Below are 8,362 nucleotides of genomic sequence, written 5' to 3'. Positions count from 1 at the left end.
AATGGTGTGGACCTGTAATTTAATGGAATACTCCTACTAACGTTCTTCAATATTCGTGTGATGGAGCTATTGCGTCAGCATACACTGAAAGGAACCTAACTGGTATAAATTCTGGACCGGAAGCCTAATTTAAGTTGCTTCACTACTCTGAGGATGTCTGCTTCTAAGTTACTCATAATGGCAACTGTTTTTGATTCAAATTCAGGAATATTTCCTTCGTCTCCCTTAGTGAAGGAATTTCGGATGTCTGTGTTAAGTAATTCTGCTTTGGGAGCACTGTCATCGATTGTTTTTCCAATTGCTGTCTCGCAGAGAAGGTACTCACTGTGTCTTGCCGATAGCATACTTTACATAGGACCAGAATCTCTTTGGATTTTCTGCCAGGTTTCGAGTAGAAATTATTATGAGCATCTTGCATTGAAGTCCGCGCTAAATTTCGAGCCTCTTTAAAGGATCGCCAATCTTCGGGAGTTTGCGTTCGTTTAAATTTGACATGCATTTTTCGTTGTTTCCGCATCAGTTTTCTGCCCGTATTGTGTACCATGTTGATACTATCAAAATTAACGGGATTTTTTGTTTTTCTTGAAGAATGTTGATTTATTTATCAACATCAACTTTTTCCCCTTTAAAGTAATCCCCCCCCCCCCAGATGTAACATACCTTTGCCAGAGATTTTCCAATGTTAAAGCACTTCTGGAACTGACTTTTCGTTATCCTTCAGCGATTCTCTCTGTATATCGTCAATAATGCTATCACGATGTGCTTTTATGGTTCTGCTCGGCGTCGGGAACGGAAAGAAGTCACTGGCGGCCATGTCTGACGAATATGTCGTCTGAGTCAGCATAATAGTTTTGTTTTTTATCAAAAAATCACAAAACAGCATTGAGATGTGAGCGGGAGCATTATCGTGATGCCTTTTCCACTAGTGGTTTTGGCATCATTCTGGTCGTTTATTTCACATGTTGTGGGTTGGCAGGAGAGCCAACCCTATTAATAGAGGAAGCCGAAAGGCACGCGTTTTAGCTCACGCAGGCTGGCGTGAGGTCTGGAACAGGACAAGGAAATTAGAATTTAGAAAAATTGACGTAGCTGTTGGAATAAAAAAATGGTTCAAATGGCTCTGAGCACTATGGGACTCAACTGCTGAGGTCATTAGTCCCCTAGAACTTAGAACTAGTTAAACCTAACTAACCTAAGGACATCACAAACATCCATGCCCGAGGCAGGATTCGAACCTGCGACCGTAGCGGTCTTGCAGTTCCAGACTGCAGCGCCTTTAACCGCACGGCCACTTCGGCCGGCAGCTGGTGGAATACTTAACTTTAATCCATTAATGGTGAACGTCGGTCTGACGGTACATGAATCACAAGATCAATAGCAACTGATAATGGCGCCTTGCTAGGTCGTAGCAAATGACGTAGCTGAAGGCTATGCCAACTATCGTCTCGGCAAATGAGCGTACTTTGTCAGTGAACCATCGCTAGCAAAGTCGGTTGTACAACTGGGGCGAGTGCTAGGAAGTCTCTCTAGACCTGCCGTGTGGCGGCACTCGGTCTGCAATCACTGATAGTGGCGACACGCGGGTCCGACGTATACTAACGGACCGCGGCCGATTTAAAGGCTACCACCTAGCAAGTATGGTGTCTGGAGGTGACACCACATCACACAAATAGCATATATCTTCCAGTTATTATTCCTTATTGACGGTACAACCGTAAGGCAGGAACATGATGTACTATCCCATTGTCGCTGAAGAAAATAATAAGAAGAACCTGCACATGTGTTCGAACTTGTCGAATTTTTCTTCGATCTTGGCTCCTCATGGAGTTTTTATTGGGGCGATTGAACCTTAGTTACGACATCATACCCCTGTAACCATGTTTCGTCACGTACCAGAACCTCCTTTAGAATTTCTGGGCTTAATTCAGCAATTCCTGAGTGATGTCTAAGCAACGTCCTGTTTTGTCGAAATTCAACAATTTCGGAACAAACTTTGCTGCTACACGTTTCAAGCACAAAACATCTGAGTGCCGTCCCTGGTGGTGATTCAGCGATTTCCCAGAAACATTTTTGTTTTACCTCATCCACATTGTCGTCAGCAGCTGCTAGGGGGTCCAGGATGCTCGTTGACTTCAGTGTCTTCTTGACTCTCTTTGGAACATTTATACCAGTCGGAAACACAACAGATTCGCACAAGCCACAGTCAACTTTTCGAATCCGGTGCCGCACTTTATTCCATTTTTCAACTAAAATTTAATGGGAATTCTTTGAGCCTTATTTTTCGAAACTAAAATTTATAATGTTTTAGATTGTGGCAATGCAGTAAATATTCGAAGCACTGAAAATACCAATTGTTCCAATATATACCCCTAGCAACATCTGGGGTACACAAAATTCCATGCAGTTGTGTACAAGTATGTATTGGAACAACGAAAAGAAATGCAAACACCCGCTTAGCCGAACATAAAACAAACTGTCGCTTTGGACACATCGAAAAATCGACAGTAGCTGAGCATGTTTTCCGAGATGGGAATCGTGAAATTAAATTTAATGAGGACAGAATGTTTAAGCCGTTCTTTAAGGTGGAATTTATTGTAGACTCCGTTCTGCAGTGCGCAAATCTGTGTCAATGGGTTTTCGTCATGTCATTGTGGCTGGAAAAGATTGAATACATACGACATTCCGTAAAGTTGTTAGGTACACTTGTAACGTGCTGGGCTGTATCCTCACCCGGGGCACCACATGTAACGTGCCAGGACATGTCCTGTATTAATGCCACTTAAAGTTCACGTCACAACTGGATGTACCGGTATTGAAACATTTCCTCACCCGGTATATAGTGCGCAGTGTTCTCGACCTACCTTGTTTTGCTTATTCAATATTGTCTTCCCGGTAGCTGCGTCCGTCTCACCTAAATCAGGATCCTAGATTAAGTTTTACAAAACCAAAAGTCAAGACCGTATTCATTGTTGAACATTTATGTCAACCACAGTGCGATTTATTTGTTATCAATCACACGCACAATATTCATGGACCAGACCTCTTACACTTAATCGTCACATTAGGTAGGTCAAAAACTTCCAGTCTTTAACAATGTTCACAATTACAATTACCGAAAAATTAACCAACTTGCCGCACTTTTGCCCCAAGAGAACCTGACCGAGAACTAACTTAGAACTGCACCAGCTAGGACCTTATATAGACGAGCGCTTGAATATTTGACTATTTCTGTTAATATATTATAGTTTATAATTTCCCAGGGTTATAATGATCCTTTCTAACTGGTTTTAAAGTTAACTATTGGGTTTTATTACTTAAATAACATGAGTGAGCTGTAACAATTGAAATACACGGAAGTAACTTATGCATCCGCCGTGGGAATTCCCGACTTATAACCATGGCAGCCCTCTTGAACAATAATATTTACTTTTTCAAATTTACTTAATTCTCAATTAATGCACTCACAAAGTTGAGACTGGAGTCATTTTACGTAGAAAAATAAAGGTAGCAAAAGTATCGAAACAGATCTCGGAATTATTTAGTAGTTTGGTCACAATTGGCACTGAAAGTCGTACGGGCTACAGATTTCAAGTCTTAATATCTATTTAACAAATAGACTTTAGGTTAATTTAAACACTTTGCTGGAATCAGTAAAATTTAGGCTTTCTTTTGGATGCGGTCTTATAGCTGAATTCAATCTATTAGCTCACTCGAATTTTACTTAATACGTATTGCACAATATACGTCATTGTTCATAACTTTTAATAGGATGCATTTCCAATAAAATAATTAGCTCATTACTTTCAGAATATACATTAGAATGTACTGAAAAAATAGATTTTACTACGGGAATTTTATTTAAACTATTTCTGAATTATGTACTGTGAGGCTGAAGGCCACAGAATCTGTAGTCGGAATCTGAGTAGTGAAAATGAAAAAAAAAAAAAAGTTCACTGCTTAACAGGATAGCAGAGGGCAACCCTGCTTCGTTACACACTATTTAATAACTTTATTAGGAGACGATTTGTAGCGCACAGTTAACCAGGCCAGATGAAACTTCCGCTACTGCAGCTGTCCGTAACGTAGCTGCTGTCTGTGTGCTTTCAGCGGAGTTGGCAGTGCAACATTCCCTGTGGGCAGCACGGTCAGAGGCCATTAATGCTCTCGCCGACTATAGCAGAGCTGAGGCGGCGAATCGTCCAAGGGTAGCTCAGTTGGGAAGAACGGGTATTAGGGAAAACACATTAATATTTCATTCCTTCAGGGAGAAAACTGTTAGTCCAGGCTTTCATTTATTACAGTATCATTATGGTAGCAATTTATGACCTCTGTGGTAATGCTTCCGTGCTCGTCCCAAATGCCACCAGAATTTACCGAATGCAAAACGTGAATTGCATCAAGTGGATGACGAAACAGGCAGAGAATGGGGAGCCGCGGCGTCGCATCTTTCACGAGCTCCGTAAGCACCCTCCGCCGGCCGCATCCATCACTGTCTGTTGGGGGATACGACCGCTGCTCAGGCAGCCGCGCGGCCGTGAAGGGTCGACCCGCCTGTCGCAGCCGCTTCTGCTATTCAGCCACGACCGCGGGCCGCGTTTCTCTGGCTCGCGACTCATGAGGCATTTCCCTCTGTCTCCGACAGTCTGCCAGCTTTATCAAATCCCTATGTACAACTGTCACAGGAACGTGTAGAAATAATAACAACTGTTTTGTTAAAAGTCAAACTTTATAAGTACCCATGGTAAATTGAGATGACAAAAGTCATAGGATACCTCCCAATTTTGTGTCAGAGCTCCTTTAACCAGGCTTAGTGCAGCAACTGCACGTCGCCTCGACACAAAAAGTCATTGGACGTCCCCTGCAGAAATACTGAGCCATGGTGCTTCTATAGCCGTCCATTATTAAGACAGAGTATTGTGTAGGAACTGACCTCTTAATTACGCTACTGTTGTGTACATAGTTCCGCGTAGTCAGCGCGTACACAACTTTCCCAATAGAGCGCGCCCCGCTAAGCACAACAGCGCAGGCGCAGCGCTCGTCCATCTCTGCACTATAAGGTGGCGCTGTCTTAGAGACGGACCAAATTCTGCTTCCGCCGATCCGCGTATTAATATGTACCGCAGGCAATGAAACTGCTGCTAACGTAGAACCATTTCTCCTTCCGGATCACACCCGCGCAGTAATACCTGAACGCGCGAGTGTACAGACCTCCGATTAGTTAGTCTGATTTGTCTGGACCAGTCTGTACCAGTCTGCATTAGCCTGCATTAGTCTGTACCAGTCTATAGTCAAGTTACAGTCTGCGCCTAATAAGATTATCATATTCCTGTACATAACCATGAAGAGAAATGTATAGACACTTTGTTAAGTATCACAGATATGTGAGAATAAGATTAACGTAGCAAGACCAAAGGAACTTCAGATTGTCAATTGTAAATAGCATCCAGAATCAAGTTAAGTACGAAAATTTCATGGCAGATTAAAACTGTGTGCCCGACCGAGACTCGAACTCGGGACCTTTGCCTTTCACAGGCAAGTGCTCTACCATCTGAGCTACTGGCGCAAGACTCACCCCCGGTCTGACAGCTTTACTTCTGCCAGTATCTCGTCTCCTACCTTCCAAACTTTACAGAAGCTCTCCTGCGAACCTAGCAGAACTAGCACTCCTGAAAGAAAGGATGTAGCAGAGACATGGCTTAGCCACAGCCTGGGGGATGTTCTCAGAATGAGATTTTCACTCTGCAGCGGAGTGTGCGCTTATATGATTCTTCCTGGCAGATTAAAACTTTGTGCCCGACCGGGACTCGAACTCGGGACCTTTGCCTTTCGCGGGCAAGTGCTCTACCATCTGAGTCACCGACGCACGACTCACGCCCGCGCTCACAGCTTTACTTCTGCCAGTATCTCGTCTCCCACCTCCCAAACTTCTGAAAAGTTTGGAAGGTAAGAGACGAGATACTGGCAGAAGTAAGGCTGTGAGACCGGGCGTGAGTCGTGCGTCGGTAGCTCAGATGGTAGTTCCGTTTCAGCCGCGCTCGCGAGTGGCCGCTGTTAACTGTTGCGCTGCGCTTCAGTGTTTACATCGCTGTACTTGTGCTTCGCCGAGTGCTGTCCGTCCGTTAATCTCCGTGTTCGTTCCTGTTCCTTGTGATCTGATCGCTCTTTCTGGTCTTGCTGCTGCTACGTGGAATTTCGGTTGTTTAACCGAAATTGCTTCGCTGAATTAACCATGGCTACAAACCTCAGGAAGAATACTCTGGTATTTGCGTTTGACAAGGAATCCCGTCCTGTTCAGCCGACATCCCTGGAAATAGATGACTGGATTACACAGGTAATTGGACTAAATTCTGAAACCGTTCATACCTGGCAACTGGATCAGGAAAAATACTGTGTTTTTGTCAAGTTAATCAGTGCTTCGACTGTTGATAAAGTGTTACGAAAGTGGGGCTATGAAGTAGATTTTGTGCATAGAAATGGTTATAAAAGTAAGGTTTCCATCTATAGAGCGGACATTCATTACAAAACCGTTCGTGTCTTGAATCTTCCCATTGAAATTGAAAATGATAAGATTAAGGAAGCTCTTTCAAACTACGGAGACGTTAAATCAATTGCAAATGAAAGATGGTCGCCTCGCTTTAAACTGCAGTGTTTTAACGGTGTCCGCAGTGTAGAGATGGACGTTAAGACGAATATTCCGTCCCACATAACTGTTTGTGGGTATAAGGCACAAATTGTTTATACAGGTCAGGAAGCTACATGTCATATATGTAACGAAACCGGCCACTTCAGACAGGAATGTCCGCGGCGAACTGTTGTTCTTAAAAGTAATTTGATACAGCGTCAGAAGCTTACCTTAAATGATCTGTTACCAAAGAATAGCCCGGAACAACTGGTTGAGGATGTTAACGCAGCAGGCCAAACTGATGTGTCCCTTCACGATAACAGTCAATTTCCCCCGTTAACAACAAAAAGAAACCCTGTTGCCACTACTCGTGAAACTGAAACGCAACCGAAAAAACGACCTCTGGAGATAACTGATAGTTGTTCAGAGGACGAGCTGTCTTGTCCCACTCCCTCACTACGCAAGCAAAAACAGTGCGATGAGGAGGCAGAGGAACCTGAAGGCAAAATGCGAATGGAAACTAATGAACAGAAAGATAATACACATACGGTACCAGAAAATGAAGGGGGTGTAAACAGCATTAATGTGCAAGAAACAACAGGTGCAGTAGCCGATTGCAAAGATCAGAATCTATCTGATAATAAACAAATTCAGGGAGAGGTTGCAAAACTGCAGTCTCCATTTGTTTCCCTCGATCAGAAAGTGAGTGAAATTAATAAAGAACGAGGAAGTGGTGGCCAAACTGAAATCACGGTCAACACCTCAGGGCAGGCGCCGGCAACCGAAATTGCGAAAGCGTCTGCTGCTGCTCCAGATAAGCCGCGAAGTAAAATACCGACGCAACCAAATGAGAATGTAGCTCGTAACCAAGGGAAGGGAAAATCCGGTAGGGGCGACCCAAGCCCAAAGAATGTTCAGTCCGAAACGGTCGTACACGAATCACTGGAGGAAAAATCAGAAAGTTTACCAGGAAATCATTCTGCTTGCGTTACAAGAGAAAACATCAGAAGCAGAAAAAAACGGGACAGTAACTAATAAACAGATGGAAGTGTTATTCCATGTTCAGCCTTCCGAGAAAACTGTTACAGCTTAGCTGAACCCGGAACCAAAGGAAACTAAATTAGTTCATCAAAACAACTACATAGTGAAAACACAATGACGCAATCTTATTCTGTCACCACTATAAACATAAATAAAATCACGACCGGTTTGAAATTATCGGCCCTTAAGGAATTTCTGTACGAATCCGCGACTGATATTGCCCTATTACAAGAAGTTCTAGTTTCGGAGTTGGTAATTCCCGGCTTTGTCAGTTACATAAATGTGTCTCCCGAAACAAGTGCTGGAACAGCTATTTTGGTGAGGGAAGGGATTACAGTAAGCGAGGTGGAACGACTGGAATCCGGAAGGGGAATAGGACTAAATATCTACGATGTGACTATCATCAACTTGTACGCCCCTTCAGGAAGTTCTCATCGAGCTGACAGGGCACGTTTCTTCAAAGATGACCTGATATACTTGTTAAGGAAATCGCCAAGACAGTTATTATTAGGAGGTGATTTTAATTGTGTTTTAAATCGAAAAGATCAGTTACCTAATTTTAATTTCTCAAGTGAACTAAAACTACTAGTTACTGGTTTAGAATTAAAAGATATATGGGAAATCAAATACCCCTCCACTGTTGAGTTCACTTATGTCACGGCAACATCACGTAGCAGGATTGATAGACTATATATTTCT

This window comes from Schistocerca piceifrons, chromosome 7 (genome assembly GCF_021461385.2).
Source record: "Schistocerca piceifrons isolate TAMUIC-IGC-003096 chromosome 7, iqSchPice1.1, whole genome shotgun sequence".
In the NCBI taxonomy this organism is placed as follows: Eukaryota; Metazoa; Arthropoda; class Insecta; order Orthoptera; family Acrididae; genus Schistocerca; species Schistocerca piceifrons.
The sequence above is the reverse complement of the archived record's forward strand: the minus strand, read 5'-3'. Positions refer to the sequence as shown.